Here is a 6,000-nt window from a genome sequence, read left to right on the forward strand (position 1 = left end):
TGAAATTTGGCTCTTTAAGAAAGAGTAAGCAATCTACAGATTCAATGCAATCCCCATCAAAATTCCAAATCAATTCTTCAACGAATTAGAAAGTGCAATCTGCAAATTCATCTGGAATAACAAAAAACCTAGGATAGCAAAAACTCTCCTCAAGGATAAAAGAACCTCTGGTGGAATCACCATGCCGGACCTAAAGCTCTACTACAGAGCAATTGTGATAAAAACTGCATGGTACTGGTATAGTGACAGACAAATAGACCAATGGAATAGAATTGAAGACCCAGAAATGAACCCACACACCTATGGTCACTTGATCTTCGACAAGGGAGCTAAAAACATCCAGTGGAAGAAAGACAGCATTTTCAACAAATGGTGCTGGCACAACTGGTTGTTAACATGTAGAAGAATGCGAATCGATCCATTCTTATCTCCTTGTACTAAGGTCAAGTCTAAGTGGATCAAGGAACTTCACATAAAACCAGAGACACTGAAACTTATAGAGGAGAAAGTGGGGAAAAGCCTTGAAGATATGGGCACAGGGGAAAAATTCCTGAATAGAACAGTAATGGCTTGTGCTGTAAGATCGAGAATTGACAAGTGGGACCTCATGAAACTACAAAGCTTCTGCAAGGCTAAAGACACCATCAATAAGACAAAAAAACCACCAACAGATTGGGAAAGGATCTTCACCTATCCTAAATCAGATAAGGGACTAATATCCAATATATATAAAGAACTCAAGAAGGTGGACTCCAGAAAGTCAAATAACCCCATTAAAAAATGGGTCTCAGAACTGAACAAAGAATTCTCACCTGAGGAATACCGAATGGCAGAGAAGCACCTGAAAAAATGTTCAACATCCTTAATCATCAGGGAAATGCAAATCAAAACAACCCTGAGATTCCACCTCACACCAGTCAGAATGGCTAAGATCAAAAATTCAGGTGACAGCAGATGCTGGCGAGGATGTGGAGAAAGAGGAACACTCCTCCATTGTTGGTGGGATTGCAAGCTTGTACAACCACTCTGGAAATCAGTCTGGCGGTTCCTCAGAAAATTGGACATAGTACTACCGGAGGATCCAGCAATACCTCTCCTGGGCATATATCCAGAAGATGTCCCAACCGGTAAGAAGGACACATGCTCCACTATGTTCATAGCAGCCCTATTTATAATAGCCAGAAGCTGGAAAGAACCCAGATGTCCCTCAACAGAGGAATGGATACAGAAATTATGGTACATTTACACAATGGAGTACTACTCAGCTATTAAAAAGAATGAATTTATGAAATTCCTAGCCAAATGGATGGACCTGGAGGGCATCATCTTGAGTGAAGTAACACAATCACAAAAGAACTCACACAATATGTATTCATTGATAAGTGGATATTAGCCCAAAACTTAGGATACCCAAGATATAAGATACAATTTGCTAAACGCATGAAACTCAAGAAGAATGAAGACCAAAGTGTGGACACTGTGCACCTTCTTAGAATTGGGAACAAAACACCCAGGGAAGGAGCTACAGAGACAAAGTTCGTAGCTGTGATGAAAGGATGGTCCATTTAGAGACTGCTGTATCCAGGGATCCGTCCCATAATCAGCTTCTAAACGCTGACACCATTGCATACACTAGCAAGATCTTGCTGAAAGGACCCAAATATAGCTGTCTCTTGTGAGACGATGCCGGGGCCTAGCAAACACAGGAGTGGATGTTCACAGTCAGCTATTGGATGTATCACAGGGCTCCCAATGGAGAAGCTAGAGAAAGTACCCAAGGAGCTAAAGGGATCTGCAACCCTATTGTTGGAACAACATGATGTACTAACCGGAACCCTGGAGCTCTTGTCTCTAGCTGCATATGTATCGAAAGATGGCCTAGTCGGCCATCAATGGAAAGAGAGGCCCATTGGACTTGCAAACTTTATATGCCCCAATATAGGGGAATGCCAGGGCCAAAAGAATGGGAATGGGTGGGTAGGGAAGTGGGGGGCGCTATGGGGGACTTTTGGGATAGTATTGGAAATGTAATTGAGGAAATTATGTAATAAAAANATTTAAAAAAAAAAAAAAAAAAAAAAGAAAGAGTAAAACTATCTTACAGAATTGTCTTCAGAGAATCCCTCTTCCTAGTTCTCAAACTTGCTGTCTCTCACGGTAAGGAATTGTCAGATGTGCTCAGGTCTGTAGACTTCAATTAGAACAAAAATCTTGAGCTTTCTTGAGTCTCCAGCTTGTTGGCTCATGTGAGGATATTGACGTTTACCATCTGTGTAATATTACTAAGCCAACAGCATAGCATAAATCTCACCTCCTCTCTTCTTTTCTTGTTTTCTTCTTTCTCTTTTTTCTTCTCCCCTCTCCTCCTCTCCATTACGCTCCCCTTCCCCCTTCCTCTCCTTTTTCCTCTCTTCTCTTCTCCTCTCTTTTCTCCTCCCTTTTCTCCCCCCCTCAGTCTCCTCTCTCTTGTCCCATCCTCTCCTCTTCTGACGAAGCTATTATTTAAAGAGTTTATGAGAAAGTATTTGTCATAGCATAGAAGGTCACAACTGGTAAGGGTTTTTTGTTTGTTTGTTTGTTTCCCCGGGTATGCTAATTGCATGCGAATAAACAGGAACATACAAATTCTAAAAATCCAAGAAGAATTAACATTTGACACATACCACATTCATAAACTATGCTTCAACATCTAAACATTTTAAATTCTAAACTTTAGGGAGATAAGATGAACGAAGAGCATCTAATAGCTGTAGAAGAAAGTGGCCTTACATATTAAATATCAATGAACTGTTGAGATAAAGCGAAAGTTACTGGACCCAGTAGTAATGAAATTAGGTCATCTAACAAGAATGAGGAGAGGGAAGTAAAGCAGTCTCTTAGTCGCAACACAATAAATGCATGGGAGCATCTTTACTGGGATATCCCAAATCAGATCACTGAAGAAAGCTTACCTGGAAGACTATGAACTCTAAATTCTCTCCTTTACTTTTGAAAGAGAATGAAAGAATTTTCCTCCTACCGCTCCGGCTACCAGCTCCCTTAAAAGGGATACTGTTTCCCCCCATGCTTCTGTTATTAATTCTCATACACATTATCCACATTTTCCAACTAAATGGACCTTGTTTTCATTGTGTGTTCTATCTTCTTTGTCCTGAAGAGAAATTATCTTGAAGACAATCAGAGAAAAATAATTTCCCAATAGTAACAAACACAATGTTTGTGTTTCATTCAATCCAGTGCTTACTAGCATCTCCCATCTCACTTCCTATGCAATGAAAGAAAGAAAATGCCACGGTAAAAACAAACAAACAAACAAACAAACAAACAAACAAACAAACAACTGGCTACCTCTTCCAGCATCAGAAAGTTTGTAAACCTTTCTTGGGAATAAAATGCAATCTTCTCTTTCATTTCCAAAGGTAGGGGGCTCATCTTCAAACAATTTCTACAGAAACAAAGATGACTAACAACATCCTCCAAACAAGGGATGTGTATATGACCCACAGCTGCCCACTTCCTGATTCTCCTTCAGAAGGGAATAAAGGAGAGTGGGTTACAATAACTGCAATGTTCTTTCAAACGTTGATCTCAGATCTTGAAAAACTTCTTCCCTTGGGATGTCAGCATTGAAGAATAGGTTCAGATTGTCAGAGCTATTTGTGATTGATATTGCAAGTAAGTTTTAACAATAGGGAAATCAGTTTGTGTCAAAGCAGCTCAGGCCATTAGCGAGGACCATTTTTTTCCCCTCAGTCAAACAAATAGCAATGAACTTCTTTTGAACAGATGTTCAAATTAGCTCAAGCCCACGGGCTGGAGGACTAAGCATGTAATTTGAGTGACCCCATTTGGAATTGTACTTTCACAAGCAAGACAGAGCTCAGGAAATACATTGTATCACTGATCCTAGCCTCCTTTTGAGCATTTATTCTTTGTTCCTGATTTTTTCAACTTGTGATACTATTCTCATTCTCTTGTTCATGCTTTTCCCTTTTTCTTTGTGTCTGATTTGACTCAGACATTGATTTCATTTTTTGAAGTCCTCAATAATAGCCTTGCCAAGACTATGTGTGTGTGTATGTCCATATATATATAAATATATATATATATTATATTTCATATAGTGTATATGTATGTGGGTATGTGTATTTCAAATTTCATTTGCCTATAACAAAGACGAACAAATTGCTAGCAGCAAACACTGGCATACCTATATTCATGGAAATATTTACTGAAGTCCTACATCCCCTTAAGCTTTTATTTCAAGAGCAGGGTAAATAGAAGGAAAACAAATTCAGCAACCAGAGCAACAACAGCAAAAGCATATCACACCCATCCCAAGACACTGATTTTTTCCTTGTGTTTAGCTTCTTTCTTGTTCTGAGTGTCGGACTATCTCCCCATATGGGTAAAATGCATGGATAAAGGGGCCAACCCATAAAAATACATGTATTTAAAGGGAGAAGAGACAATAGCATAATTCTCAAAATAAGGTGATATGGGAGTGAGGGAAAATGTGAAAATTCAGAGATTTTACATCTCATCAATATCAATGTCGAGTATCCAAGTTCCTCATCCCAGAGAAGGACCTTGAGTGTTCTGTCATGCTGCTAACAAACTTGATACCGCATCATACCACACCTAAGGTGAAGGAACAAAGAACAAGTGTACAGATGTGGAAATGGTTTATTGTAGATACTGAGCCAAAGTTGTCATGTCCATCTTTTGTCCCTTTACAAGCTATTTAATAACTGCAATCTGTATCAGATCTGACATCCTTTCATTATCAGGTAAAACCTTTGGAATACATTACCTTAACAGACCACTAGATTCCATCAACCTTGACATTCAGAAAGCTATCACAGAGCATCTAAGGCTGCAACATATCTCCCTACCTTGTAACCCCAACCTGATGTTTTAACCAATGTATTTGTTCAATGCCTTGACATACAGCTTTTTTGGTTTGTTGTTGTTGTTGTTGTTGTTGTTGTTGTTGTTATTGTTGTTATGTGACTAACAAAGGTTCATGCAACTCTCCTTCACTGGAACATATCATGTCAAGGAACCTGAATCCGTGTTCCTGATTCATGGTCACTCATAGGAAGCTATTAGCACATCAGCTGTGTTAGACCTGATTCCTGTGCTTTATGGGAATGAGTCTTTCTGCTTGGCTCATTAAGTTCGGGGAAGGAAAGGTTCACTTGCCAAGTAAAAGCATATGTCTTAACAAAGAAGAGACAATAAACTTCAAAGAAGCAGATGCACTCAGAAATGCTCAACAGATTTTCACCTTGATAACGTAGCTCCCATGTTTTCTATTCTGCATTAGTGGACATGAGAAACAGCTTTCTTGACTTCACTTTATAAGACATCTAAATGTAAAATATAAGTTGCTCTTAAAATATCAATGGAAATGCTATTTTCTATGTTGTGTTGATTAAAAAAAAAAAACAATCTTCTGCATTCTCTCTGTTTCCTTCAACAGTTTCCCAGTTGAATTACAATAATCCCCTGGCTTGATTTTTCCTTCAGAAAGCTGTCTGCTCAGCTCTTCTTACAATCTTTCTGGGCCTTTTGTTGGCTGTGGTCTTTCAGGTAAAGCTGGCCACTGTACACTTCAGTTTGACCTCTTGTGGTTCATTTTTATTGAACATGAGCACACATAACTATAACCATTTAATAGTTGACAAAGATGCCAAAAACCTACTCTAGAGAAAACAGAGCATCTTTGACAAATGGTGCTAGGAAAACTGAATGTCTACATGCAGAAAAATGAAATTAGTCCTGGATTAATTGTAGGTAGAGGAAGCCCACAGAATGGGAATCTTTGCCAATGAATGATATCTAGAGTACATAAAAGGATTGATATATATTAAGGATTGAGAGGGCAGAAGATTTGGGAGAAGCAGAAGAAGAGGGAGAGGAGGGAGGAGGGAAGGAGAGAGGGAGGGAGGGAGAGAGAGAGAGAAAGAGAGAGAGAGAGAGAGAGAGAGAGAGAGA

Source organism: Mus caroli, chromosome 11 (genome assembly GCF_900094665.2).
Source record: "Mus caroli chromosome 11, CAROLI_EIJ_v1.1, whole genome shotgun sequence".
In the NCBI taxonomy this organism is placed as follows: domain Eukaryota; kingdom Metazoa; phylum Chordata; class Mammalia; order Rodentia; family Muridae; genus Mus; species Mus caroli.